The 27325-nt window shown below is 46.6% G+C and overlaps 2 protein-coding genes across 8 annotated transcripts in view; one reads left to right on the top strand and one right to left on the bottom strand.

Annotated features, from left to right (window-relative positions):
* HEPACAM (hepatic and glial cell adhesion molecule) overlaps positions 1-27325 on the bottom strand; it is a 543784-nt gene that overhangs the window by 412813 nt on the left and 103646 nt on the right. The window lies entirely within an intron of this gene.
* PKNOX2 (PBX/knotted 1 homeobox 2) overlaps positions 1-27325 on the top strand; it is a 329979-nt gene that overhangs the window by 213098 nt on the left and 89556 nt on the right. For 6 of the 7 annotated variants that reach the window (XM_050755704.1, XM_050755705.1, XM_050755701.1 and 3 more), the window contains one exon: positions 15555-15662. The exons of the other annotated variant lie outside the window; for it this stretch is intronic. The gene's annotated coding sequence lies outside the window, so the exon portion shown is untranslated. The remainder of the gene's footprint in view (positions 1-15554; positions 15663-27325) is intronic. 7 annotated transcript variants of the gene reach the window in all.

A 27325-nucleotide genomic window follows, 5' to 3' on the forward strand; every position in this document is an offset into this window, starting at 1 on the left:
TGGCTGATTAGGATGGTGGTTCTGAAGGTTGGGGTGGCTGCAGCAACTTCTTAAAATAAGACAACAATGAAGTTTGTTGTATCGACAGACTCGCCCTCTCATAAAAGATTTATCTGTAGTATGTGATGTTGTTTGATAGCATTTTATCCACAGTAGAACTTTTTTCAAAATGGAAGTCAATTCTCTCTAACTTTGCTGCTGCTTCATCAACTTAGTGTATGTGATATTCTAAATCCCTTGTTGTCATTTCAACAATGCACACAGCATCTTCTCCAGGAGGAGATTCCATCTCAGGAAACTGCATTCTTTGTTCATCCATAAGAAGCAATTTCTCCTCCATTCAAGTTTGACCATGAGATTGCAGCAGTTCAGTCACGTCTTCAGGCTCCACTTCTCATTCTAGTTCTCTTGTTATTTCCACCACATCTGCAGCTATTCCCCCCACTGAAATCTTGAACCCCTCAAAGTCATCTACGAGGGTTGAAATCAACTTCTTCTAAATCCCTGTTAATGCTAATTGTGACCTCCTCCCATGAATCATGAATGCTTTTAATGGCATCTAGAATGGTGAAAATTTTTAATTTTCTTCTCAGATCCATCAGAGGAATTGATGTCTATGGCAGCAAGAGCGTTAACAAAATGTACTTCTTAAACAATAAGACATGAAAGTCAAAAGTGCTCCTTGATCTATGGGCTGCAGAATGGAAGTTGTGTTAGCAAGCACGAAAACTACATTAATCTCCTTGTACATCTCCATCAGAGCTATTGGGTAACCACGTGCATTGTCAATGACCAGTAACGTTTTGAAAGGAATCTTTGTTTCTGAGCAGTAGGTCTCAACGCTGGGCTTAAAATATTCAGTAAACCATGCTGTAAACAGATGAGCTGTCACCCAGGCTTTGTTGTTCCACTTGTAGAGTGCAGGCAGAGCAGATTTAGCATCATTCTTAAGGGTCCTAGGACTTTTGGAATGGTAAATGAGCCCTGGTTTCAACTTAAAGTCACCAGCTGCATTAGCCAATAACAAAAAAGTCAACCTGTTTTTTTGTGAATTTGAAGCCAGACACTGACTTCTCCTTTCTAGCTGTGAAAGTTCTGGATGGCATCTTCTTTCAACATAAGGCTATTTTGTCTACATTGAAAAATCTGTTGTTTACTGTAGCCTTAATCAATGATCTTAGCTAGGTCTTCTGGATAACTTGATGCAGCTTCTATAATACTTCAGCACTTGCTGCTTCACCTTGCACTTTAATGTTATTGAGATAGTTTCTTTCTCTAAACCTCATGAACCAACCTCTGCTAGCTTCCAATTTTTCTTTTTTTATTTTCTTGGAGACAGAGTCTTGCTCTGTCACCCAGGCTGGAATGCAATGGTTCAATCTCGGCTCACTGCAACCTCTGCCTCCTGGGTTCAAGTGATTCTCCTGCCTCAGCCTCCTGAGTAGCTGGGATTACAGGCACCTGCCATCATGCCTGGCTACTTTTTTTTTTTTTTCCCTGCATTTTTGGTAGAGACGAGGTTTTACCATGTTGCCCAGGTTGGTCTTGAACTCCTGACCTCAGGTGATGCACCCGCCTCAGCCTCCAAAAGTGCTGGGATTACAGATGTGAGCCACTGTGCCATGCCCCAACTTTTCTTCTGCAGCTTTCTCACCTCTCTCAGCCTTCATAGAATTGAAGAGAATTATGGTATTGCTCTGGATTAGGCTTTGGCTTTAGAGAATGTTGTGTTTGGTTTGATCTTCTATCCAGACCACTCAAACTTTTTCCATGTCAGCAATCAGGCTGTCTCACTAACTTCTCTATCATGTGTTCACTGGAGTAGCACTTTAAATTTCTCTCAAGAAATTTTCCTTTGAATTCACAACTTGGCTGTTTGACACAAAGGCCTAACTTTTGCCCTATCTCAATGATATGGTTCAGCTCTGTGTCCCTACCCAAATCTCATTTCAAATTGTAATCCCTGCCTGTTGAGGGAGGGACCTGGTGGGAGGTGATTGGATCATGGGTGGGCTTCCCCCATGCTGTTCTTGTGATAGTGAGTGAGTTCTCATGAGATCTGATGGTTTATAAGTGTCTGGCGGTTCCCCTCACCCCTTTCTCCTGCTGCTATGTAAGACGTGGCTTGCTTCCCCTTCCCCTTCCACCATGATTGTAAGTTTCCTGAGGCTCCCCCAGCCATGCTGAACTGTGAGTCGGTTAAACTTCTTTTGTTCATAAATTACCCAGTCTCAGGTATTTCTTTATAGCAATGTGAAAATAGACTACTCAGTTTTTGATATGCCTCCCTCACTAAGCTTAATCATTTCTAACTTTTGATTTAAAGTGAGAAACATGGGACTCCTTCTTTCACTAGGACATTTAGAGGTCACAGTAGCGTTATTAATTGCCCTTATTTTAATATTGTTGTGTCTAACACACGACATTTATTAAGTTCACCATCTTATAGGGGTACATTTTATGGCACCCCAAAATAATTACAATAATAACATGAAAGATCACTCATCACAGATCACCATAACATATATAATAATGAAAAAGTCTGAAATATGGTGAGAATTACCAAAACGTGACACAGAGACATGAAGTGAGTACCTGTTGTTGGAAAAATGGTGCTGATAAACTTGCTCAATGCGGTGTTGCCATGAACCTTCAATTTGTAAAAAATGCAATATCTGCAAAGCACACCAAAGTGAAGTGCAATAAAATGAGATGTGTCTGTAATATTTTTAAGTGCTACCAGGTGCTAGGGTTTCAAGATGAGCAAAACAAGTCTGGACCCTTGTCCACATGGAGTTTACAAACTAATGGAGAAAACAGATGTTACTCAAATAATCACAAATAAATATAATTACAACATTAATTAAATTCTAAAACTGAATTAAGAAATGCATATAACAAAGGAGCCTTACCTGAGAGGTCTCTGTAGCTCCCCTGAGGAAGTGATTCTTGAGTTGAGATGTGAAAGCAAAGCAGGCTATTACTAGTTAAAAGTGAATGAAGAAAGAGTACCTTCCAGGAATGTGGTTAGCTTGTGCAAAGGCCCTGTGGTGGGAAGAAGCATGGCTTGTTTGAGGGAACAAAGGCCTGGGTGGATGGAGGCCAAACAGCAAGCTAGATGAGGCTGGAAAGGTGGGAAGGGCCAGACTGATCTTCTAGACCATGGTAAGGCTTTTGACTTTGATCTCAAGAATGGGAAAGCCATACCGTTCTTGAAACAAGGGAGGTATAACCAGGTAGTAGAATATTTGCACCTTCAAAAAGATCTTTCCTGCTGTTTAAAGGAAAACAGATGGAGCGTGTCAAGAATGTTAAATGGGTCATCATATCCCTTGCTGTTTCCTGTCTCCCATTTTAGTGAGCAGAAGTCTATGGAATGTTCCGGTGCTTTATGAAAGGAGACGCATATTTAAATTCTGGTTACCCAGTATTCAGTCTCAAGTGGGAATCTAGGAATCCACAGAAATAAGCTATAGCCCTTGAATTAGCACCCCTCCTTTTCTAACACAGCAGAGATTCAGGAGGTTACGACCACTTTGATCATTATAGACCCAGGACTGAGATGTACATGGTACCCTGTAGAACAAGAGATACACCCCAGGATCTGTGAGACCAGATGTCAGGAGGGAAAGCAGGAGCTGAGAGGATGAATGGGCTGGGCTTGGAGGAACAGAAGGGTGGGTTGCAGGGGAGCCAGAGAAGCAGAAGGGTGAGTACCTGGTGTTCCAGGTACTGAAACGCCCTGTGGAGCTAGGCATACAGGCTCCATGAAACACACACAAGCCTGCAACCTCCATTGGCTGTAAGCACCTCCTCTCCATTTAGCTAATGGCTCCTCTGTCCTCTGTTATTCCAGCTTGCCACTCTTAAAGAAACTGCTTGTGTGTAGCTTAGGACCAGAGCCTTCTTTCTTTCATCTCCACAAATATGAATTGATCACATTCTCTGTGTAAAGATGCTCTGAGGGTCAAAAAAATCCCCACACTGCCCTTGCCCTTAAGCATGCTGCCTCCTGGAGGGAGCTGGATATGTAAACAGTTAACCCTTAGGAGGCAGGATGACAGAAGCACTCCGTGCCGGCAACCACACAACCTGCTTTGCCTGGCATGGTCTCAGTTGCAACCTGCAGTTGCTGTGTAATTAGTCACTGTGCTCTCTTTCACTCTCAAAATTACTCCAGTTTGAATGATATATTGTGGGGTCATCCTAACAATGTGCCATGGCTGTAAAGAGCTATGAGCAATTCTTTGTAGCAATTCAGGAGGCATCACAGAGTAAATAATATTTGAGCTGAGTCCTTGAGGAATGAGCTGTATTTCAACTATTAGAGTATGGAAAGAGGTCATCCCAGTCTTGGAACAAGCAAAGGCCTGGAGGTATCTAAAAGTGGAATCTGTATAGGAAAGGGTGAGTATAGTTTAACTATAACCCAGAGCAGAGATCAGCAAACTTTTTCTGTAAAATTTCGAACAGTAAATATTTCAGGTCTTGTGTTGCAACTGCAATCATCCCTCGGTATCTGTGGGGAACTGATTTCAAGACCACCCACGGATACCAAAATTCACAGATGCTCAAGTCCCTTATATAAAATGGTGTAGTATTTGCATATAACCTACGCACATACTCCTGTATACTTTAAATCTCTAGATTACTTATAATACCTAATACAATGTAAATGCTATGTAAATAGTTGTCCTACTGTATTGTTTAGGGAATAATGACAAGAAAAAAAGTCTGTACATGTTCAGTACAGATTAAATTTTTTCCCGAATATTTTCTATCTGCAGTTGGTTGAATCCGTGGATGTGAAACCCACAGATATGGAGGGCTGACCATGTTCAACGCTGTCATCACAGCGGGAAGCAGCCATAGACAGTAGTAAACAAATGGGTGTGGCTGTGTTCCAATAAAACTTTAATTACAAATACAGGCAGCCTCAGTATTTGGCTTGTGAGTTTATGTCTTAGTCCTTTTGGGCTGCTATCACAAAATACCTTAGACTGGGTAATGTCTATAACACTGGAATTTATTTCTCACAGTTCTGGAGATTGGAACTCTAAGATCAAGGCATCAGCAGATTCAGTGTTTAGTGACGGCTCCTTTCTCATAGACGGGACCTTCTGCGTATCCTCACACAGGCGCTGGGCAAAAGGAGCTCACTCGAGTCTTTTTTATAAGGGCACTAATCCCATTGATGAGGGCAGAGCTCTCATAAATTAATCACTTTCCAAAAGGCCCCATCTCTTAATAGCACCACAATGGGGATCAGGTTTCGATACGAATTTTGTAGAGGCACATTCAGACCATAGGGTGTGGTTCGCCAGCCCCTGACCTAGCGTCCTTGAAGGAGGGTCATAGGCTGGAAGTTAGGTAGGGGCCACATCATGAAAGGTCTCAAATACCTGCACTAAAGATGTGTCTTATTTAAAAAAAAAATATATATATATATGTTTTTGAGCATAGGAATGGGTGATCTGAGGTCCTAGGGTTTATTTTCAGAGTTTAGAGGGTACTGGAGAAAAATGGGGAACAGCAGTGCAGCCGTGCAGAAAAAGGCCTAGCTTTGGGAGGCATATGCAAGTGCTGGTAGCCATCCCTCTAGACTCTCCCCTTTTGTTCTACAGCCCCCTCCACTCTCTGTCCTCTTCATCATTATGAGAGTGCTGAGGGGCCTTGTCCTCTCTTATGCAGATACAGTCACAAGGTGCTGTCCTCTGCATTTTCCATGGAGTGAAGCCCATTGATGACCACCTTCCCCACCCCGCCCAAGATGCCGCTGCTGTCATAGGGGTTTAATCCTGATGAGCCCGGTGGCTCCTGGGCAGCATCACACCCAGAACTCCCCATGGATGATGACACCCTCACTGCTGAATCACTGTGACAGATGCTTGGCTGCAGAGCTGGAAGGGGGAGCAGTTAGTCATCCGCTATACCCCCTGTGTCCCCCAGATCCCCCAGAGTGTGCAGATCACCTTTCCATGGAATATCCCAATAGATCAACTTGAGATTTCAATATTAATTATTTTTGTGACCTTACCTGAGACAGTTAAGTCTCAGTTTTGCTTATTCTGTCTGTAAAATCGGTATATTGATACCAGCACTACCAACCTCACAAAGTTACAGTGAAGCATAAACAAAAAGTTAATGGATGGGATTGGGCATGCTTTGGGTTGTACATATCATCTTGCAGATAACAGCAGTATGTAAAGTCTTATTAACACTGGACCAAGGCAGAGCAAGGAGTCCCCTGATGCAGACCATGGTGGAAGGGATCATCTGGTCCTAACCTCACTTTGCAGATGGAAAAACTGAGGCCCAGAGCAGTGACATGCTGATGCAGGAGACTTATGGATAGAAGCCAGGTGTCTTGGCTCCTGGTGCATTTGCAGCATCTGTGAGTTTCTTGGTGCCAATTTTGTAAGAACAGGGATCCTGGGCTCTGCTTTGAGCCCAGGTCAAAATCACCATGGCTGGAAGGTAAGTCCTAACTTTCAGATATCCTTTCAAATCCCAACTCTTCACAAACAGCCTAGGGAGAAAGGCATTTTAAATAAAATCCTTTTTACCATCCCTACTTCTGAAATTCATTTCTCAGCAGTATCTGAATGAGAATTTTACAGACATTTCATTTCCCTTCCTTGTTGCCTTCCTTTGCTGTCCTCCAGGAGCTGGTTATGACTGAAACGTCTGCAAGGCACAAGGTGTAAATCTTCCCTGAGTGGGAACTGGGCCCCAAGGTGCAGGTCATCGGATTGACACCATCTCCATATGTGGTGTGGTCATCGTGGGAGGAAATAGAGCCTGAGAAGGGCAGGGAGGCACAGAGAGATTAATTTCTTCAATGTCATGCTTCCTCTGCATTCCTTAATAACGAAAATTTACATGTGTGGGGAAAATCACAATTTCCCCCGGGAGGCATGGAAAGGAAAGTCAGAGAGAGCCTTCCCACTGTTTGGCAAGTGGGTGTGAGCCTAAGGCTCTGTATCCATCTGACTTGGAATCTTCTGGCTGCTTACTGTGTGTGGCATGACCCTGAACTGGAATCTGTGCCTTTGTGTGTCTGTGACAGCATTTCTGGGAGTGTGTGTGTGTGTGTGTGTGTGTGTGTGTGTGTGTTGTCACTGCTGTCTTTGTGACTATGTAGAGCAATGTGTGTTTCTTTAAAAAAATATATTTCTCATTTCCTGCATAAATTACTCCACGTAAAAGGCCATCCGGAGCTCAGTTCCTCGCATCCTTTTTCAATAAAGCAATATTATCAGAGCCTGGTCCCAAAACTAGTCCCAAGAGAGGCTTTTCCTAGATTCTTTGTCAAATGAAATGTCACCGACTCACCAAATGATGAGAAGAAGAATTCTTCTTGTTTATTTCCCAAGAGAGGCAGAACAGAAGCAGCTCAGCCTCTTTACAGCTTTTCCAGACTAGATAGGCAGGTGGGCAGGTGCCCAGGAGCTGTTCTGACGAGGCCACAACAGCACCTTTGGACTCCACCCTTTCTCTTCACCCCTTAACCAGTTTTGTGTCTTTGGGCCAGTCACTTAACTTTTCTAACCTCAGTTTTCCCTTTTTAAAAATAGGACTAATAATAACTACTTTCCAAAGTTGCTGCAAGGCCTCAGTAATAAATTGGATAATATAGTTCTTCGTAAAGGAGATCAGCATGTGGTGTGTTATACACTCCACATGCCCTCTGCTGAATATATACATGTATTTACTCCTTTGTCCAGCAAATACGCTGAACACCTTATATGTACAAAATACATCTTAGGCTCTGGGGAGTTCTATAGGCTTGAGATTCCAATTAGGATTATATAATTGAGTGGGGTGGCAGAGTGGTACCCAGATGATCACAATGTGGCTGGCTAAGGGTGAAGAGAACTGTGCATAGGATGCTCTAAGCTGCTGGAACGGTCCTTGTGCAGCCTGTGGAGGATGCAGCAGCCCCCAGGGAGATGGATCAGGAGGGAATTGCTGAGCTGAGATGTGGCCATGGAGATGGAAAGGAGGAAAATGTAGCTCGCTCTATCTGGTGGCAGAGGCAAAAACAAACAGATTGTACCAAGATGCACTGACCTTCACCTGCTTCTGGAGAGAGCCATTGGTGCTGGGGAACCTGCCTTGGAAGCCAGAGTCATCAAGCAGGCTGGCTCGGGGAGAGAGCAGGGACTCCGAGGCTGAGGGTCTGACCACTGGGGAAAGGGATGGGAGGGGAAGATTGAGAGAAGGAGGCTGAGCTGAGTTTGGTAAGGAAAGTAGAGACAGGCAGGGCCTTGCAGAGGTGTTCAATGTCAAAGTCTTCCGATGGGGCTGAAGGTTCCCCAAAAGAAATAAGAAATATCCTGCTGGGCAAGTGAAAGGCTTTTTCTAAAGTCCCTTTCAAGTGGGCTGGTCTTAGCTGAGTTAAAGCAGACATTTGCTTTCCATGATGCATTCCTAATTACCAGTCTCTCCCCCAGGCCCCTTTCTCCAGAAAGAAAATTTCTGACTGGCCAAACGCTGCCCAGGTCTCTTGACTGCATCTGTCATTCCTGCTTATCCATTCTTTCCCTCATTTAATAGATGCACGTTGAGCCTGATGCTAGGCCAGGACTGGAAGTGCACGGTGAGGAATACAGAATCCCTGCCCTCTGGAAACTCAGAGCTTAGTGGGAGGGACACACCTAGGAACAGATAATTCAGTGACACAGCCTGGAGTTCATGGCTAAGGACTTTGGACTTTGTCTTGGAGATATGGTCCCAGGTATTAGGGGAGCAGAAAGGAAGGAATGACAGACGCTCTGTATGGGGCTCAGTGGCCCTGAGAGAAAATCTAATAGAGCTGAGTCTCAGAGGATGAGTAGGATTCTGCTAGATGATCTAAACAAGTTATTATTGCTATCGTTGTCACTAATGACAATAGTCATCATTTATGAAAGGTTTAGTCTACGTCATTGCCAAGCCCTTTGCTATCTGCTAAGCATATCACATGTCTAATGTAATACCATCAAATCCTGTGAGTTGGGTATTATTGTAACCATTTTACAGAAGTAGGAAAACCGTGACTTATACAGCTTGGAAGACGGGAACCTAGGATTGGAATTCAAGGTTGTCTGACTTCACCTTTCCGCCCATTGTATTCTCTCTCCCACATTCACTTACTATTAGTGCAGGAAGCATGCAAAATAATACATAGTTTAGTCAACAGCTCTCAATTCAAGAACACGTTGAAATATAGAGAACTGTGATACCTTTGGTAATTAATAATAATAACTAAATAAGCAAACCATCAACTGAACTGGTTCAGCATTGATCTGATTTAATATTTTCTAGTAGTGACTCTTCTTCATGTGACAGGAACAATACTTTCCATGATCTCCATGGGCACAGTACTAACCTAGGTACGTATGGAAGGAATAAGAGAAACATGAAAGTCTCACAATCCAAAGCTTATGATGACATTGAGGAGATTAAAATTCATGCACAAAGCAGGGGCTCACGAAATTAAGTAAGATCAAGGGTCGGTAATAGGGTGAGGGGCAACTTGCCGAGGCTGAGTTCATTCGGCTGCAGAAAGGCAGGACTTGAGCTGGTCTTTGCAGGTTGGAAGGGACCTGGACAAAGGAGGAAAGGGAAGCATGGCAGGTGGGCCAGGAGGGCCAGGGAGCTCACACGGGGTGTGCTTGGCCATGAAGCAGTGGCAGCCTGGCCTGGCTGGAGAAAAGGTTCAGATTTGAAAGTAGTGGGGGGTTAGGTAATATTGGTAGGATCAGGCTGATAATGAAGGGGAAGAATGGAAGCTAAGAAATCTCAATTTTGTCTTTTAGGCCCTGGCAAGCCATTATAAGCTTTTGAGTAGAGGAGAAACATTATAAATAAGTCAATGAATTATTTTGGCTTCCAAAGAGCCCCTCTTTCTAAAGGATTGGCATCTGGTCTCTTTGAGATCAGCCTCATTGCTTTGGTGAAATTTGAGGCTTTCCCTGGGATGACAATTGAGTTTAACAGCTGGTCAAGCATCGCCAGAGAATGAGACCAGAGAATGTCACACTGTCAGGCCCAGCCCCTTGTTTATCGATGGCAATGATGAAAACCAGTATGATGAGGAGGAAACAGAATTCAAACTGGTGGCATATTTCATCCAACATCACAGAGCAAACATGTGGCAAAGCTGGTCCTGGCTGCCACGCCTCCATGGCTCACCCCTGCCAGCAGGGAGGTGAAGCCTGAGGATTCACAAACATCAGCTATTAGGGATTGCTGGGGTGTCCGTGTAGGCAAACCACACTTTCATCGCTGCACTCATGGAAGAAGTGGCCCTCGGTGGGCTCCAGAGTGAGAAGAGATTCTTTTTTAGGCTCTTGGGCCAACTGGGGCAAGAACCTTGGCATTTTATGCTCCTGAGATAGACACCAGAGTGGGGTAACCTTCCCAGAGTGGACAGGGAACAAGCTTTGGTTTGGGTCTCTGGCCACAGATTCCAGAGGCTCAGTCTTCACCTATCCAACTCATCTGCAAAAAGCCTAAGCACAAGTTGGCAAAACAAGCAAAGGTGATCTGTGGAGAAGCCAGCTCATGTCTGTAGAGGGGTCCAGTAGAATGAACTTAGATAGGCAGAGAGAGGCCTGTGGGAGCCACAGTGCTGGAGGTGGGGAGGTCGTGAGGACAGAGGAACTTTATCTTCAATCTGAAGCTCTTGCTTCCTTTCTTGTCCCCCAAACCATCTGGGCCACTGGGTCACACAGCCCCGTGTCTTCCCATCCGTCCATTTCTCTCTGACTTCCTGTCTGCCTCTGCGGCTTGGCCCTGCCTGCTGTGCTGCTTCTTAGCTTTCGCAGAGGAAGAGCTCTGCATGGTGACAAAAAGGGGAGTGTTGGGTCCCTCTGCCTGCAATCTAGAAAGGGGCACACAGCTTGAGTGTGGAGGGCAAGTGGCGGATTGGAGGCTGGGAGGATGGCTGCGGCCATCAGGGGTCTCCTCCTCCCTGCCAGCCTGGCTCTCTGTCATGTGAGTGGTCCCCCTTGTGCTTTGCGGAATCGCTGGCAGTGACAGGAAGGAGATTACAGACTGTATTTATGCCTTGTAGCTTTCTGTAGGCTGTTGGGAAACAAGTAGAACTTGGCAGTTATCAGTTCTGGGAAGGAGAATTCCAAGTATATTGTAGCCCTGAAGCGGTGCCCTGCATGGGGGCGTGCTGGTGTCACCTTGGATAGTCCTTCCTCTCTCAAATGTGTTTTATCAATCCCTGAGAGGAGAGCAGGGTCAGCTTCTTTCCCTAATATTGCAGTGATTCCTCTCTGAGGAGTTCTAGCTCCTCTGGGTCGTCTTGGGATGGGGACAGCAGAGGCTCAGCTAGAGCAGAAAGACAAGGAACACATGGCTACAGCAGGATGTCAGAGGGAGCCCTGGACCCCCAGCACCAGTAGGGACACAATGAAGGAGACAGAGGTTGGAGTCAGGCAGGGCTTCCTCCCCTCCCCAACCCTGACCCTGGCCCTGAGCCCTGCTCCGGCCATTGTGGGATCCGGAGGCTGACAGTCAGAAGCAGCATCACACACACATTGTAGGTGACAATTATTTCTTTACCTTCTGTTTTGCCCACTAGACTGTAAGCACCTAGAAGACAGGGAGAGAGCAGGGGAGAGAGAGAGAGAGTGAGTGAGAGAGAAAGAGAGACAGAGACAGATAGTGTGTGTGTTTTGTCTTTGATGCCCAGGCACCAGCACAAGGTAGATTCTTAATATATGGGGACTAAATTGAAGCAATTTGTACCTTCCCAGAAAAGGGCAGGAGGGAGTAGTAAAAAGCTACCGAAGAACAGATCTGCCATTTGCCAAGTCAGCCTCAGACACCTGGAAAAGGCTGATGTTAGCAAAGCTCCCAGGATTGTCCCACCCTGCCACTCAGGGCACAGCCACCTCTGCCTCTCCTTCGGTGAGTGCAACATTAATTTAGCACTTACTACTGCAAGCACTCTCTTTGGATTGGTAAGAAACAGAAGGGCAAAGAGAAGCAGAGAGCTTGGGAGAACCAAATGTCTGGAGTCAGAAGATACACCACTTGCTGGCTGTTTTCTTAGGCAAGCCCTGTGCTTGACTCTCCTAAGCCTCGTTTTCCACGTCTACAAAATCAGAGCAACTACCTGGCAGGGGAAGGGCGCCTCTCATATGCTGCTGACGGACGTAAATGGGTGTGACCTTCCTGCAAGTAATTTGTAAAAATCCCTTAAGATGAACACACCTTTGGACTTGGCAATTCCACATCCAGAAACGTATCCTAAGAAAATTGTCAAGTCTGGAGTAAGAGTCCGCTGCAAGAATAGTCATTACATGTTTATAATCGCAAAAACTGGAAATAATCTAAACAACAAATGTGAAGAATTTGTCTGAGTAATTATAGTATACCCATAAATGGAATGCCATAATCATTAAAATTATATTTTCCTCCTACATGAAAAGGTGTTTATGATATGTTGTTAAATATAAAAGGCTATTTAGTGAACAGTATGAAAATATGATACTGCTTTTAAAAAAGAAGCATTTTATTCCAAATATTAACTGTAGCTTATATTTGTATTGTAGGATTGCTACTAACTTAACATTGTTCCTCTTATTTATCTATTTTTTACAAGAAGTATTTGCTATTTTTTAAAGGTAACACAATCGTCATATTAAAATACCTATTTTTACAGGTTTTGCTTTAAGAGTTAAAGAAGATATTACATGTGAAAGTACTTTGTGAACTGAAAAAATTTTACAGATTTAAGATAGGACTTCTGCCCATGAGAAGCTTATAGTTTGGAAGGAGATGAAAGATATCTAAGATAACCATAGCATGAGACAGGATGTGACTAGAGCTTTTAGAGAATGACAATCAACATGTTATTTGGAAGCACAGAGGAGGAAAAATTGCTTCTGGCTGTGGAGGCAGCAGCCAGAATGTTTGCGTGAACAATGAAGAATGATTCCGGTAGAAATATCTGATCAGATAGAAATATAGAATCGGGCATTGAGGGGAGTGGGAAGTTGTGGACAGGTTTGGAGAATGGCAGGTGTTGTGAGTGGTTGGAGAGTAGAGAGCCACTGGTGCAGGGTGGAAGATGGGTCTAGAAAGGCAGTCGGGACCAGCTGCTTTCTAGACAATGGGCAGACGTGTGTTGAAGGCCTTCTCTGAGCAGGAATCTAGACAATGAGCAGACGTGTGTTGAAGGCCTTCTCTGAGCTGGAAGTCATTGTACTTCTGGCGGGGGTGGTGCCACAACTGTAAGCCCATTTACAGGTGTGAGGCACTCACGCTGTGTCGGCAGTGCCTGGCATGGACGAGACCTTGAAGAGCATGAATGAAGTCACCTATCCCGGTAGCTCTGCCTGGAAGCAGCAGTGCAGGGTGCTCTGTGGGGCCGATGGTGGGAAGGAGGAGCATGGCCGGGAGAGGGGTCCTTTGTAGCTTGTGCCGCTGGGGATGGAAAGGAGGGAAGATATCTTCAGGCCTGCCTGGAAGAGGATGAGAAGTGGGATAGTGATGGAGGAGTGAAAAGGAGATGAGGCTTGGAGGAGGGAGGAATCAGGCATATTGCCCAGGTTTGCTGCTGGGGTGGCCACAGAACTGGGAGTCAGTCACAAAGTTCACAGACAAGGTCACATGGAGGAGAAGCCTGGTGCAGGGAACAAGCTAGGAGTAACTGGACCACGATGATGCCTGTGAGCTGGTCCTGATCTCTTGGGCTCTTCCCAGGGGCTGCCCAGGGCAGGCAATGGCTGGTGTCCCTTATTTGCTCTTGGGAGGAGCCTGGGGTGCAAGAAAGGGAGAGGTTTTTGTTTTAATCCAGAGAGCTTTTGTTAATGGAAATTCACAAACCACCCTGCTTATCCTTGCTTCCTTCAGCTCATCCCACCTCCCGGCACCCTCGACTTCCTCTCTCCTGCCACCAGGAATTCAAACCTCCTTCAGGATCCCGGATGCTATCTCTCTGCCACCCTCACCTCCCAGCAGTGCGTGGGCGCGCGTACACACACACACACACACACACAGACACACACAGACACACACACACAGACACACACACACACAGACACACACACACGCACACGCACACGCACACACACACGCACACGCACACACACACAGACACACACACACACACAGACACACACACACACACACAGACACACACACACACACACAGACACACACACACACACACACACACACACACACGCACGCGCATGCACACACACACACACAGACACACACACACACACAGACACACACACACACGCACACACACACACACACGCACACACACAGACACACACACACAGACACACACACGCGTGCGCACACACACACACACACGCACACGCACACACACAGACACACACACGCGTGCACACACACACACAGACACACACACAGACACACACACACGCGCGCGCACACACACGCACACGCACACACACACACACACACGCGTACACACCAGAAGGGAGGATGAGAAAGTCTTGTTCAGGCAAATATCTAAATTTCCACCACCCCACCACCACCACCCCTTGCAGCTCCTGGCCTGGGCCACTGTTTCGCTCCTCTTGTTGTCATGTCACCAGTTAATTACATTCTTTACTGAGGTGCAAATGTGTTTTTACAGGGAGAGTAAGATGGTGTTAACTAGGAAGGAACTGTTAATGTTAAAGATGCATTTACCTCTGGTATAGGGCTGGCCTTCCTGGCCAGCGGTTCTCCCGATGCTGCTCTGAAAGTGCAGCCAGGCCTCAGAGCAGCCCCCTCCCCTGACCCCGCCATCCTGACTCCAAGCACAGCCTCACTGAAGTCCAATTAGCAACTCATCCACAAGGAGAAATTGATGGGACTGTTTGAGAAGTGTCCAGTCAGACCTTATGGAAGTGCTGACCACCCAGCCTCCATTCACCAACATCGTGGTCCATTTCAAATATTGACAAACAAAATTAATTCGCTTTAATAGAAAAATAAAAATAAGTTGTGCAGCCAAAGCCACCTTGAGGTCACAGGTTGTCCTTTAGTGCTAAGTGCTGCTTTGGGTCCATTCCCCTCCGACTCTTCCTCCCTTCTGCCCTGGACACCTCCCCACCCACCCTTACCCCCAGTGTCTCTCCAGGTCCCAGCCGAAGGCTGCTATCATTTGCATCCACACACCTGACAACTCTACCACTGTCCCCCCTTCCTCTGAGTTTCACCACAGCCTTAATACAAGATGTCAGCTGTGGTCTTCCCAGCACCACAGAAATCACTCACAGGCACCTGCCCGCACTTGGGGGAGAGGGCCGCAGGCACTCCTGGTGACAGGAAGCCAGATGGGCAACAATAGGGCGTGTTTAACAGAGACCAGGGCTTGGCTACAGTGACTCCGTGGGCCTCAGTAACCACATTGAGAGAGAGTTGAATGGAAAATACAGGAGAAACGGCTGCAAGGGAAGTTACAGAATAGAGGACATCCTGCAGAGGCCTGGAAAGGGGAGAGCAGAGCCTGGGAGCCCCTCTTCTCTGACCACCCCTGCAATTCTTGCCTTCCCTGCTGAGAGCTGCTCTACGCTTTTTTGCAGGTGCTTTGGCTCTAGCAGACAGGAAGAAATTCTGGCCCAGCTGGAAGTAGAAAGAGGGGAGTGACTCTCCTGAGGACCATCTCAGAGACCCCTGGGATCACCTGAACAGTAAGAAATGCTCTTCTGTCCTTTAACATATAGTTACATGTTATCTTTATGTAACAAGGAAAGGTTATCTTTCCTTCTGAAGACCTCTAGAACCAGCTCAGAACATGAGCTGACACTTAACATGAACAACCTTGAAAGCCAGTCATGGTATGATTATTCTCAGGTCTTTATGTCACCTCCTTAGCTCCTTGAGGAGGAGCCTTATTCCTGTCTCTTTTCATCTATGTATTCTGTGAACAATAAATGGCTGTTGATACCGATAGGTGGGGCCTTGCTTAGTGTCAGGATGATGATCACATTTGTACCACCCTCCGGAGCAAACATTATCACCCATGAATGACCTGGTGGTGGGGAAGGGGGGTCCTTAAAAATGCAGTTCCAGGACCCTAAAGCCAGAGCTTCTGATGCTTTGAGTCAGGATTAGGACTCAGGAACCTGCACCCCAAGTGTTTTTGAATGGAAACTGCATTCCAGGTGTTTCTGATGAACTCAGGGAAACAGTTCTTTTGAATGTATAAAGCATTTTGAATAAAGAATCTCATTTAATCCTCTTATCAGATAGGGTTTTTTGTTGTTTTTGTTTGTTTGTTTGTTTGTTTTTTTATCTCGGCTCACTGCAAGCTCTGCTTCCTGGGTTCATGCCATTCTCCTGCCTCAGCCTCCCGAGTAGCTGAGATTACAGGCACCTGCCACCACACCAGCTAATTTTTTGTACTTTTAGTAGAGACGGGGTTTCACCGTGTTAGCCAGGATGGTCTCGATCTCCTGACCTCGTGATCTACCCTCCTTGGCCTCCCAAAGTGCTGGGATTACAGGCGTGAGCCACCGTGCCTGGCCAGATAGGGTTTTTTTTTTTAATCCCCTTAAGTAACTTCATGATCTCACAGATGTAAGTATCAATATAGGCAAAGATTTAGAAATGCAGTTATCCAGAACAACCCTTTCCTCTTTCCAGTATGCTATGATAAAGGCTGGATGTGCTATGGTGAGATTGGGCCCCAACTCCAAAGGACCTTGCCCAGGATTTTGTAAATTTCCCTGATGTCTTAGGGCCACCATGACCTTACATCAGACTCCATTTCGGTGGCAGAAATCATTGCTAAATTCCTCACAAAGCTAGTTTCCCTGGAGAGAGGGAACAAGGGAGAGTTAACCACAAAGATGAATGTCCCTTTGCCCAGCTCCCCAGGCAGCTAGTCTATTCAGAGGACCACATGTCTGAGGACAGACTGGCAGCAATGCTTGTGCTTCTTCCTGTCTGGGGAGCTCTGTGTTCTAGGTCAACGAGGGGTGCGCGGCATGGGAGAGCTGTGGCTCCTCGCCATGGAAGCCGAGGGGAGGGTATCTAAGCGGGTCAAGACTTTGCTGAGTGTGGATTGAGCGACGCCCGTTTCGGGGGCAAGTTGAGCCTTTTCAACATTTGGAGTCTATGTGCAGAGTGATGTCACAAGGAGTTCACTGTAGACGGCAGCTGTGGACAGGGCTTGAAGAAGATGGGAAGAAGGTACAAAAAGGGACAAGGGTTCTACACCTGGTGAACCTGTATGAAGTGTGTTGATGCCCAAGTTCAGTGGCTTTCTCTGGGACTGAGAATAGAACTGAGGTTCTTCCTGCTGAACCCTCCTGTAGAGTCCTGTTTCTCTGCAGGCTGAGGCTGCGGATGCTGGAGTCCAAAGAAGACAGTCTGAGCCTGGGAGAATGGAGAATGGAGGTGTTCTTGCCATCACCTGCAGGGTAGAATATGGGTAACAGGGTTGATGGACTGCTAATCCTGCTGTGAATTATGTCTTCCTGTGGAATGGAAGGCTTCCACAGATGGGGTAGAGGCAATCTCAAATATCACCCCTGACCTTCGCCCTCTCACTCCCGACACACACACACACACACACACACACACACAAACCACTGAACTGTCTTGCCAAGTGAGTGACAGTATGGTCTGTTCTAGGGACTAAATACAGTTGACACTATTGCTTGGATGGGTGCAACTGGCAAGGACAATTTTTGCAGCTAATGCTGGAAGTGTGGCAATCAGAGAAGCTGCCAGCTGTCTCACTTAAATTCTTAGCTCTCTCGCTCTCTTTTTTTAAAATCGTTTTGCTTACATAATCCACCCCCTTTTTATTTTCTAATTCTCTCCTTGCAAAGCTGGCACCAGAGGGGAAGGGCTGGGGTGGAGGGGGTAGCAATTACACATCAGTTTGGGGAGCATTTACATTTTGCAATTACAATTTAAAAATAAGTCTCGTTAATGATCTCCACGTGTAAACGACAAACCCTAACTGACATATATACTCTCCTGGGCCTGCCTGCTTCTCCCAGAGTCAGGGCTCAGTGGCGGCAGAGGTGCCTAGGGAGACATAGGTTGGGGGCAGGTGTCTGAGGGGTGGCAAGAGCAGGTCGTATGCCTTTGAGGTTGGTACAGGACAGATTCGGGACTGAAAGCTTGGAAATCAAGAGTCCTGGACTCCAGCTCCTTCTCCTCCCTGCACTCACGCTAGGTCCTAGCCCATCTTCTTCCGAGCCTGGCACTGTGGGAACTCTGCTGGGGGGAAAGGGAGTCCCAGATGCTGATATCCTCTGAGGTGGGGATTTTCAAAGTCCTGTTGGGCAAACATAAACCCTAGTTCTCAAGAGCCAGCCAGTGTACCTGGATAGGCATGGACTGGGTAAAGGAGCCGATTCCATACTCAGGGTTCAGGAAGGGAACAGCATTTGTTGTATCCCCATTTAGGAGAGACATTTCTCCTTTTCTCAGTTGGTGAACACAGAGTTATTGGAGCCCTCTGGTTCCTTGAGGAAACTTAGGCTTTGGAACCAGACCAACCTAGACTCCAATTCTAGCTCTGCCATTTGCTGGCTGTGAGATTTGGGGCAAGTTATGTAACTTAAGTTTTCTTTTCTTTTTCTTTTCTTTTTTCTTTTTTTTTTTTTTTTTTTTTTTTTTTGAGACAGGGTCTCACTCTGTCACCCAGGCTGGAGTGCCGTGGCACAGTCTCGGCTCACTGCAACCTCCACTCCCAGGCTCAAGTGATCCTCCTGCCTCAGCCTCCTGAGTAGCTGGGGCAACAGGTGTGCACACCTCCACGCTGGACTGATTTTTTTTTTTTTTTTTTTTTTTTTATAGAGATGGTGTTTTGCCATGTTCTCCAGCCCGGTCTGTAACTCCTGAGTCCAAGTAATCTGCCTGCCTTGGCCTCCCAAAGTGCTGTGATTACAGGCATGAGCCACTGCGCCCAGGCACTTAAGTTTTCTTACCATCATTGTCTTTCTGTAATTGTGGTCATCATATTTACCTCATGGGGCTTCTGTGCAGATTAAATGAGAGAATGCACAAGAAGGCACCTCACACAATGTCTGGTGCATCAGAAATGCTCAGAAAATGCCAGTTCCTGTGCAAGCCCCTCCCCATCAGCCCCAAAGCGCCCCCTTCTACTTATATTAAAACTTCTTCTTTCCCATTACCATGGACGCTAGGGAAGGGCGATGTGGTCTGATTTGTCCAGGCCTCCCCTCAAAGTCAAGCCATCTGCATCCTGAGCAGCTCCTGAATGGGCCCCCTCTGAACCTCCTGTAGGATTCTCTGCAGGCCATGGTTTCAGGCCCCCAGGTCAGCCTTCAACTTGTCTACTGTTTCCTGATGCTGGCTGTTCACAAAGCCCAGTTCTGTCTTTTCTGGACATCATAATTCAACCGCATGACCTTTTATTGGCCACTGCCCCTCTCTGGGCCCCACAAGTGTTCCTTCTCTGTGAACGAGGGAGGACTACAGGCTCTCTGAGGAGTCTTTCAGGCCTGACATCCTGCAGTCCTTGGATTCTCACTCCCCTCTCTGCTTCCCTCCACCAGATATTTGTGTAGAAAGCTGTTCGTCTCTTATGCAGCTTCATTCAGGCCAGACTTTGGACTGAGCACTTATAGTCAAGAACTTAGAGTTATTACTTGAAATATGTACAAAATAGTTTTTAGCCACTGCAAAAAGAAGTATTAATTTTAAAAAATTAGCCAGGCATGATGATGCACACCTGTAGTCCCAGCTACTCAGGAGGCTGAGGAGGGAGGATTGCTTGAGGCCAGTAGGTTGAGGCTGCAGTGAGCTATGATTGCTCCATTGTACTCCAACCTGGGTGACAGAGGGAGACTCTTGTCCCTAAAAAACAAACAAGCAAGCAAATAAGAGGCATGCATCTTACAAAGGGAAGAGGTCCCAAGCAGGCCAGAGGGCCCAGGGCAGAGGACACAGAAGTGGGTGCATGGTCAGAAATCTCCTTGAAGGTAGGGACAACATCTTATCAGTTTTGCTGCTTATTGTAACACAGTTAAATGTTATGTTTTAAGTATTGTTCTAAAAACTTGCTTTTTTAACATAGGTTATATGATTGATAGCTTTCTGGGTCAAAACAAATAGATCTACTCCATTACTTTTAACTGCTGCATAGTTTTCTGTTACATAGATGTATAATTATTTATTTATTGTAGTTATTTTTTAAATTAGAAGTATGTGTGAGGAAAAAGCAAACAGCGTAAAAGATACCAAATGAAAACTCTCCCTTCCTACCCTCACCTCTCCCCACAAGGCTCATGATCCAAAGTCAACCACAACAGCTTCCGCCTTTAGTGATTTGATGGCTGAACACTTATTATATCAGATACTATGCTTAAGTCCTTTTTTTCTCTGTTTATCTATTTATTCATTAACTGTCTGCTATGAAAGTTGAGGAAATTAGCACACATCCTCCCCCTCCAATTTGTGTTAGTTCGATAAGTTTTTATCAAATTACATTTGATATTATCTATTTTTAGTTCATAGCATTGAATATGCTATATAACATATATATACCATATATAACATATACTATATATTAATAAGTATAAATCTTCTAAATCTTAATAATGTAAAATAATAGTAATATACTAAATAACACATACCATATAGCATTATATATACTATAGAGATTATGTATTATACTGTGTAGCACTACATATTATATATAATACTAAATAATATACAATACTCTGTAGTATATTCTCTATATAATATAGTATATAGCATATATCATACATAATACTGTATACTACATGATATATAATATATAATACTATACACTATATTATATGGTATACTACATAATATATGCAGTATTTTTAAATCACATATAAATAGTATATTATAATATACATTATATAAGTATGGAATATTATATATTAGCATATATAATCATATGTAGTATATTATGTGCTATGTACTATAATACATATGTATGCTACGTACTATATATAATTATATATTGTATAATATATACGATCTATAGTATGCCATATACTTTCATACTGTATATAACATACTATATATAGTACTATGTATTATATTTTGCATAATAATAAATTATCTATGATTTTTACCTTGGTAAGATTTAGAAGATTTATACTCTGTTACATTGCTATAGTTTACCTCTGTATTCTATAGGTGATTATAAGATGGAAATCTGTTTAAAAGCATTAAAACCACTGTGGGCATGGCAATGTCATTCAACTGCAGAACTAAGCAGTGTGAGTGGCCCGTGGCTGCTGTGGAAGAACCTTCTGAGCCCTGTGGTGCCATGACTGGTGCCCTGAGCAGCTGCTCTTTCTTGTTCGGTGTTCTCCACCTCTTCAGATTTCTTCGTTTGCTGGGCTACAACCTCCAGTCATTTTTTATATCAGTGAGTGGGAAATAAACTCTGAGTTCTCACATGTCCAACACTGGCATTTGTCTTCACACTTGACTGATAATTGTACTGCGCTCAGAATCCCAGGTTCAAAACCTTTTTCTCCTAGAACTTGCTGACATGGCTGCACCGTCTCCTTGTTTCTGATCGTGCAATGAGGATCCATGGGAATGTGTGGTTCTCTCTTCTTTTCCCATTAAAGTTCCTATTTCACCACCATGTGTTGGGGCTTGAGGTTTGCTTTGTATTCTCCTTTCTTAGTGCTGGAATCTTTTAAGTCTGAAGTCACCTGTCTGCTTCAGCACAGGGAAATCTCCATTTTGCTACATTTTCATATCTTTTCCTTTGTCGTCTCTATTTTCTCCTTCTGGGATGTCCATTGTCCTGCACAGTGCCCAACACAGAATAGGTGCTCAATAAATGAGGCCTGGATTTGCTACTTGGGACCTGGGTTCTAATTAGGGCCCTGTCTCCAACTTGCTGTATGGACTCGGGCAATTTTCCTTATTTGTCTGGGGAAGAAGTCAGACCTCATGATGACTTAGGACCCTTCCAGCTCTGTTGGTCATCTGACAATCTGCTCTAATGCCTGGAGTTCCCACTGCTTCTGGAACTGGAGAAGAAGTGTTCATTTCCTGAGGAGTGAAGAAAAGGCTGAGGCTGGGTTTCAGGGCAGCCGCAGCAGCCAGCTTCTCACTGTGGACAGCTCCTTTGGACCCTCCATCTCCCCAGCATCCGCTCTCTGTCCCCCTTGGGGAACTCTCTGCCTGACCTTCCCCATCATTCTGAAATGGGCTTCTTCACCTCCCTGTCTCCCTCTGCCCATCTCCCCTACTCCCCACACTTCTCCAGCTCACGCGCACACAGCTTCTGCTGGGGAAATCATCCCTGACCGTGGCAGTGCCTCATTAAGTGAGCTCTTTTTCTCACGTTTATGAACTGCAGGACAAAGAGGCAGCAGACTGCTCTTCCCAGTGCCACAAAGCAAAGCCTCTCACCTGAGACAGCAGCAGGGATCGTCCCCAGCCCCAGGCAAACTTGTGCCCTTGGGGAGTCATCTTAGAGGAGTAGCCCCGTTTACTTCTCCTTCCCATCCCAGAGCCTGGCTCTGGGAGCAGACATCTCACATGCAGCACCCTGCCTGCTCAGATCAACCTGCTCTGGACAGAACTCCTGATCTGGAAGTACAGACACTTTCTTCCTTTTCCCTGGACGGGCTCGACCCTGGAAGAGCCAGACTAACAAATGCTCAGATCCCAGAGGATTAGTCACTGTTCTAAGCATCCTAATTGGTCCCCGAGGGCCAGAGTCCATTGTGCAAAATTGCCTTCTTCTCCTCCTCTTCTTCCACCCCCTGGTCCTTGCCCTAGCATGAGAGATGGTGTCCATCTCACTGGAGAAAGAAGAGGGCAAAGCGAAGGCATGATCTTGAACATCGAGACTACGAAGATTCTGTGCCAAAGGCCGGACTCTTCCTTTCCACCCAGACCATAATGATAGGAAATGGGTTGCATTGCAAAAGTCGGAATTCAGCTTCACTGTGAGTTATAGTTTTCAGACCCATTTCTAGTATTCAAAGACTCCGATGCTAATACGAAACACTCCTCCTGTGTGTCTGAGGGCAGTGGAAAGGGCCAGCACATGACTAAAGTTTTCCCTGTTAGGAGCCAGAGAACCACAGCCCCTTTCCAAGGCTGGAGGTTGAAGGGGACAGGCCCTGGCAGAGAACAGCCTGAGCCAGTGGGAGGTAGAACACAGCTCCATCCTTGCACTTCTGTTTAATAGCTGCCTGTCTCAGAGGATGTGGGTAATAACGCTGCTGCTGGCTCACCGGCTGCCCATTCAGACTGCTGCCTGGAATCTCTCTGGGCTGAGAGCAGAAGACTCTGAAGTGAACTGGAAGGGGGACTTCTGTGGCACAATGATAAATCTTGGACTCAGGAAGATATGACAAGAGAGGGGATGCCCCCTGATGCTGGGGTGCCCTGACTTGAAAAAACGAATACTGCTCCACTGGACACGCTAACCCAAGATACAGCCAGCTGCCTCTTAGCCTGTGCGTCATGGACAGATTTCATTCCAGAACAGGGACTTCTTTACAGCTGTGGGTGGTCCCTGGAAAGCCAAGGGTGTGTGGGGAAAGGCCAAGTAGAGACCGTCACAGAGAGCAGGCTGACTGCATGCCCCCTTCTACTCCACTTCACTCCTCCTGGGCCCCAGCAGGGCCCCTCAGTCCAGTATGACAAGACAGAGACACTGACGGAATCCCAGTCAATGTGATTCAGAGCCCTGGCCCCAGAGCCGCCAAGAGCAGGGTGAGGCACAGGCAGCCTGGCTTTCGAACACACCCCGTGCGTTCCCGGAGCTCTGCTCCCAGACAGTCACGACACATGATCAGATTCCAATTATACATCGCCTTTGAGATGCAGTCTTCAGCCATATATTTCCATCATTTCATGTTCTTTAATTTTGTTCCTTCTCCTCCTAATTGAACACACAGTCCAATGAGTCCACGATGAAGACTCAAGATTTGCCGCTTTCAGCTCGCTTAACGTTTTCCATCTTTGTCTCAGTCGTATCATGTTTACGAGATCCCTACTTCTTATTGCTGGGATCAGCACTTCCATTTTTCCATCTCCCGCTCATTTTTATAAAATAATAAGAGCGAAACGCAATGAAATATTTAACAAAATGTGTACACATACTGCTGGAGCAGGATGGCAGGACTGACGGGAAGAACTTCCCCACCGTGGGAAGGCACAGAGTGTGTGTCCATTAACTGATGTACAAAAGCCCAGGCTCGGCAACACAGAAGACGTTTAGTGGTGTCAGTATAGCATGATGCTTGGAAAGTCAGGGCCTAGGAAAGTCGAAGGATAGCCAGTATTCGGGGGCCCAACTCTAAACTGGCAGCTTGGTTTTACAGTCAGCCTCACCTTTTCTGACTTCGCCAGTTTCTAGGAGTCTCAGTCCTTCCCTGCTATTTCCTGCCCTCACCCTGAGACTTCCAGTTAACCCTGCAGACTCTGGGATCAGACTGTGTGTAACATCTGGAAACTTTCTCAAAGCCCCAGTTTGCTCACCCACGAATGGGAACAACCGTAATGCCAACACCATCTGGTTGTTAAGAAAAAGAGACCAGGTGATCCGTATCTGCTGTTAGTGTCATGCCTGGGGCACAGGGAGGGCTCAATAAGTGGCAGTTGTTATTAATTCTATATTATTGTCTCACTTATATCCTAATTGGCTCCAGGAACTAACAAACTTATTCTCACTGCTGTGTAAATGGCTGCTGGGACTTAAAGGGTTATGCTTCTTGGATTGGCTTGTTTTACATTTTAAGAGCAAGCCAGGTCAGGCCCGGTGGCTCATGCCTGTAATACCAGCACTTTGGGAGGCTGAGGTGGGTGGATCACAAGGTCAGGAGTTCGAGACCAGCCTGGCCAATATGGTGAAACCCCACCTCTACTAAAAATACAAAAATTAGCCCGTCGTGGTGGTGGGCGCCTGTAGTCCCAGCTACTTGGGAGGCTGAGGCAGGAGAATCGCTTGAACACAGGAGGCAGAGGTTGCAGTGAGCCAAGATCATGCCACTGCACTCCAGCCTGGGCAATAGTACAAGACTCCATCTCAAAAAAAAAAAAAAAAGTAAGCCTGCCAGGCACAGTGACTAATGTCTGTAATCCCAGCACTTGGGGAGGCCGAGGCAAGTGGATCACATCAAGAGACCGAGACCATCCTGGCCAACATGGTGAAACTGTCTCTACTAAAAATACAAAAATTAGCTGGGTGTGGTGGTGCACGCCTGTAGTCCCAGCTATTCGGGAGGCTGGGGCAGGAGAATCACTTGAACCTGGGAGGCAGAGGTTGCAGTGAGCTGAGATCGCGCCACTGCACCCCAGCTTGGCGACAGAGCAAGATTCCGTCTCAAAAAAAAGGAAAGAAAAAGAAAAGGGTTAAGCCAAAGAAATTAAACTATAACCATGTATATATATTGAAGCTCCATAAGGAGGTAGACTTCGTGGAGTCATATTGCATAGGCTGCCCCTTTTCCCCCAGTGAACATGCAAGGCAGAGCCATGATCTTGTCTGCTGGGGGAACAGGGGCCAGTGGGCAAGATGGGACATGCGGGTGAGGAGCAGATTTTCCGTAACACAGAAACACGCATGATGATCATTCCTGCCATGATTTCCCACGTGTAGTCCTGGAGTGGAAAGGAAAGGAAGTCTTCATGGAACAGTAGGCTTTGGAGCCAAGGGTCGATGAAGGGAAGGCACGGCTGTGAAATACAGAACCCACCTTGCTGGTGGACGAGAAACACAGCAAGAGGCACGAGAGCATCTTAGGTTGGGCAATGGAGGGAGTGTCTGCTGGGATGTGAGTCTGGGTGGCCGTGCCACTTTCTCTCGCATCATGGCTGTCATCTTCCCTTCCCCAGGGCTGGCTTTCCGCAGCTCAGGAGCACAGAGCCAGTGTACCCACCCTCCTTCCAAGGGGGTGGCGAGGACCAAGGGTGCAGCAGCCTGGCTGGGCAGCCTTTCCTCCTCTGGCCGATCCCGTTGCCGTGGGCTCTATTTAGAGCTCTTGTTTCTTGTGAGCTCTGCCTGGGCCACCACGAAGGCACAGGAAGGACACACGCTGGCTGGGTACGGGAGTCTCAGGAATGAGTGGATTTTCAATGATCAGTTGAATGCACAAAGCCACTTGCTTCCACAACCCTGACTCTTGACTTTTTTTTTTCCCTAAAGGCAAGTTTTACAAATTGGAACAAGGTGTCATCTAGCCAGAGGATACGGTGCAGTCCTCAGAGAGAAAAGCGGCCTGGCCGCCCCTCTTAGCTCCTCTGGCTCCAGGAGAATCGGAGGTTGCACCAGGGGTGGAATGCATAGGCTTCAGCATCCCTCGCCTCCATGCCCTCCTTCCCCCAGCAGCCCCCCACTCTGGCCACCCTGCCCACACCTTACATGGTCCCCACGCCTGCTTTCCTCCCCCACCCCGCCATTCCCAGGGAGTGTCAGCGCCCTCCTGACTGCCTCAGAGAGGAGAGACTTATGAAAGGGAGGGAGCCCAGGAGGGCCTCGGGAGGTGGCTCTGTGCTCTTCCACCTGGGATCCCAGCGCTGGAGCTGTTTGTCTGTCTCTGTTGAGTTGTGGGCCTCAGGGGCCCGGCCTGTGTTGTTTTCTCAGCTCGGTTCCTGAGCAGCGGCTGCTGTCAGCTCTTGACAAATAATAATAAACCTGGGAATCAGGTTTGTCAAGGGGGACTTCAGTCCCCAGGTTCATTTTTAGATATGTTTCTCTGTGTGTATGTGCAGACCAGAGAGTACATGATAGTGGCTCTGGGGGAGGGGCGGGCCAGGGCTCCCAGGTGCCCCAACACTCCACCCCAGCCACCACCGTGGAGGAGCTGGAGGGCTCTCCACTGTCCCGATCCCTGGAGGTGCTTGCATGTTGAAAAAAAAAGAAATAATTGAATAAAAGGCCTCAAGCTCTCTCCTTTCCCTGGGCCTCCCCACCTCTCCCACTCTTGTTGTTTGGCTAGAGATGAAGAGGGCTGGAGAGAAAAAAAAAAAAAAAAAAGGGCAGAATCCCCTCTCTAGGTTAGAAGGTTCCAAGGGGGCCGCAGGCTGGGGGCGGGAGCTGGCTCAGAACACCCCAGGGCAGCAGCTGTGGCCTCCCTCCTGCCTCCATTCCTGGGGCGAACAATAGGGGGAGGGGCTCCTGGAATGGGAGACTAAGTTGAGCACCACTGGCAAAAGCAGGACCCAGGTGTGGTGAGTGTGAAGTTTGGGGACACACTAGATGGCCCTCTGGGGCAGAGCAGCACCCACTTTTCAGCAGACAGGACCCACTGGAGGCCATTGCTGCCATTCCCCTGCCTCCAGGTAGGAAAGGCACACGCCACTTCCGTGAGCAGAATGCAAGGGCTGTGCTCCCCCTTCCAGCCGGCATGCT

This window comes from Macaca thibetana, chromosome 14, assembly GCF_024542745.1.
Source record: "Macaca thibetana thibetana isolate TM-01 chromosome 14, ASM2454274v1, whole genome shotgun sequence".
NCBI classification, from domain to species: Eukaryota; Metazoa; Chordata; class Mammalia; order Primates; family Cercopithecidae; genus Macaca; species Macaca thibetana.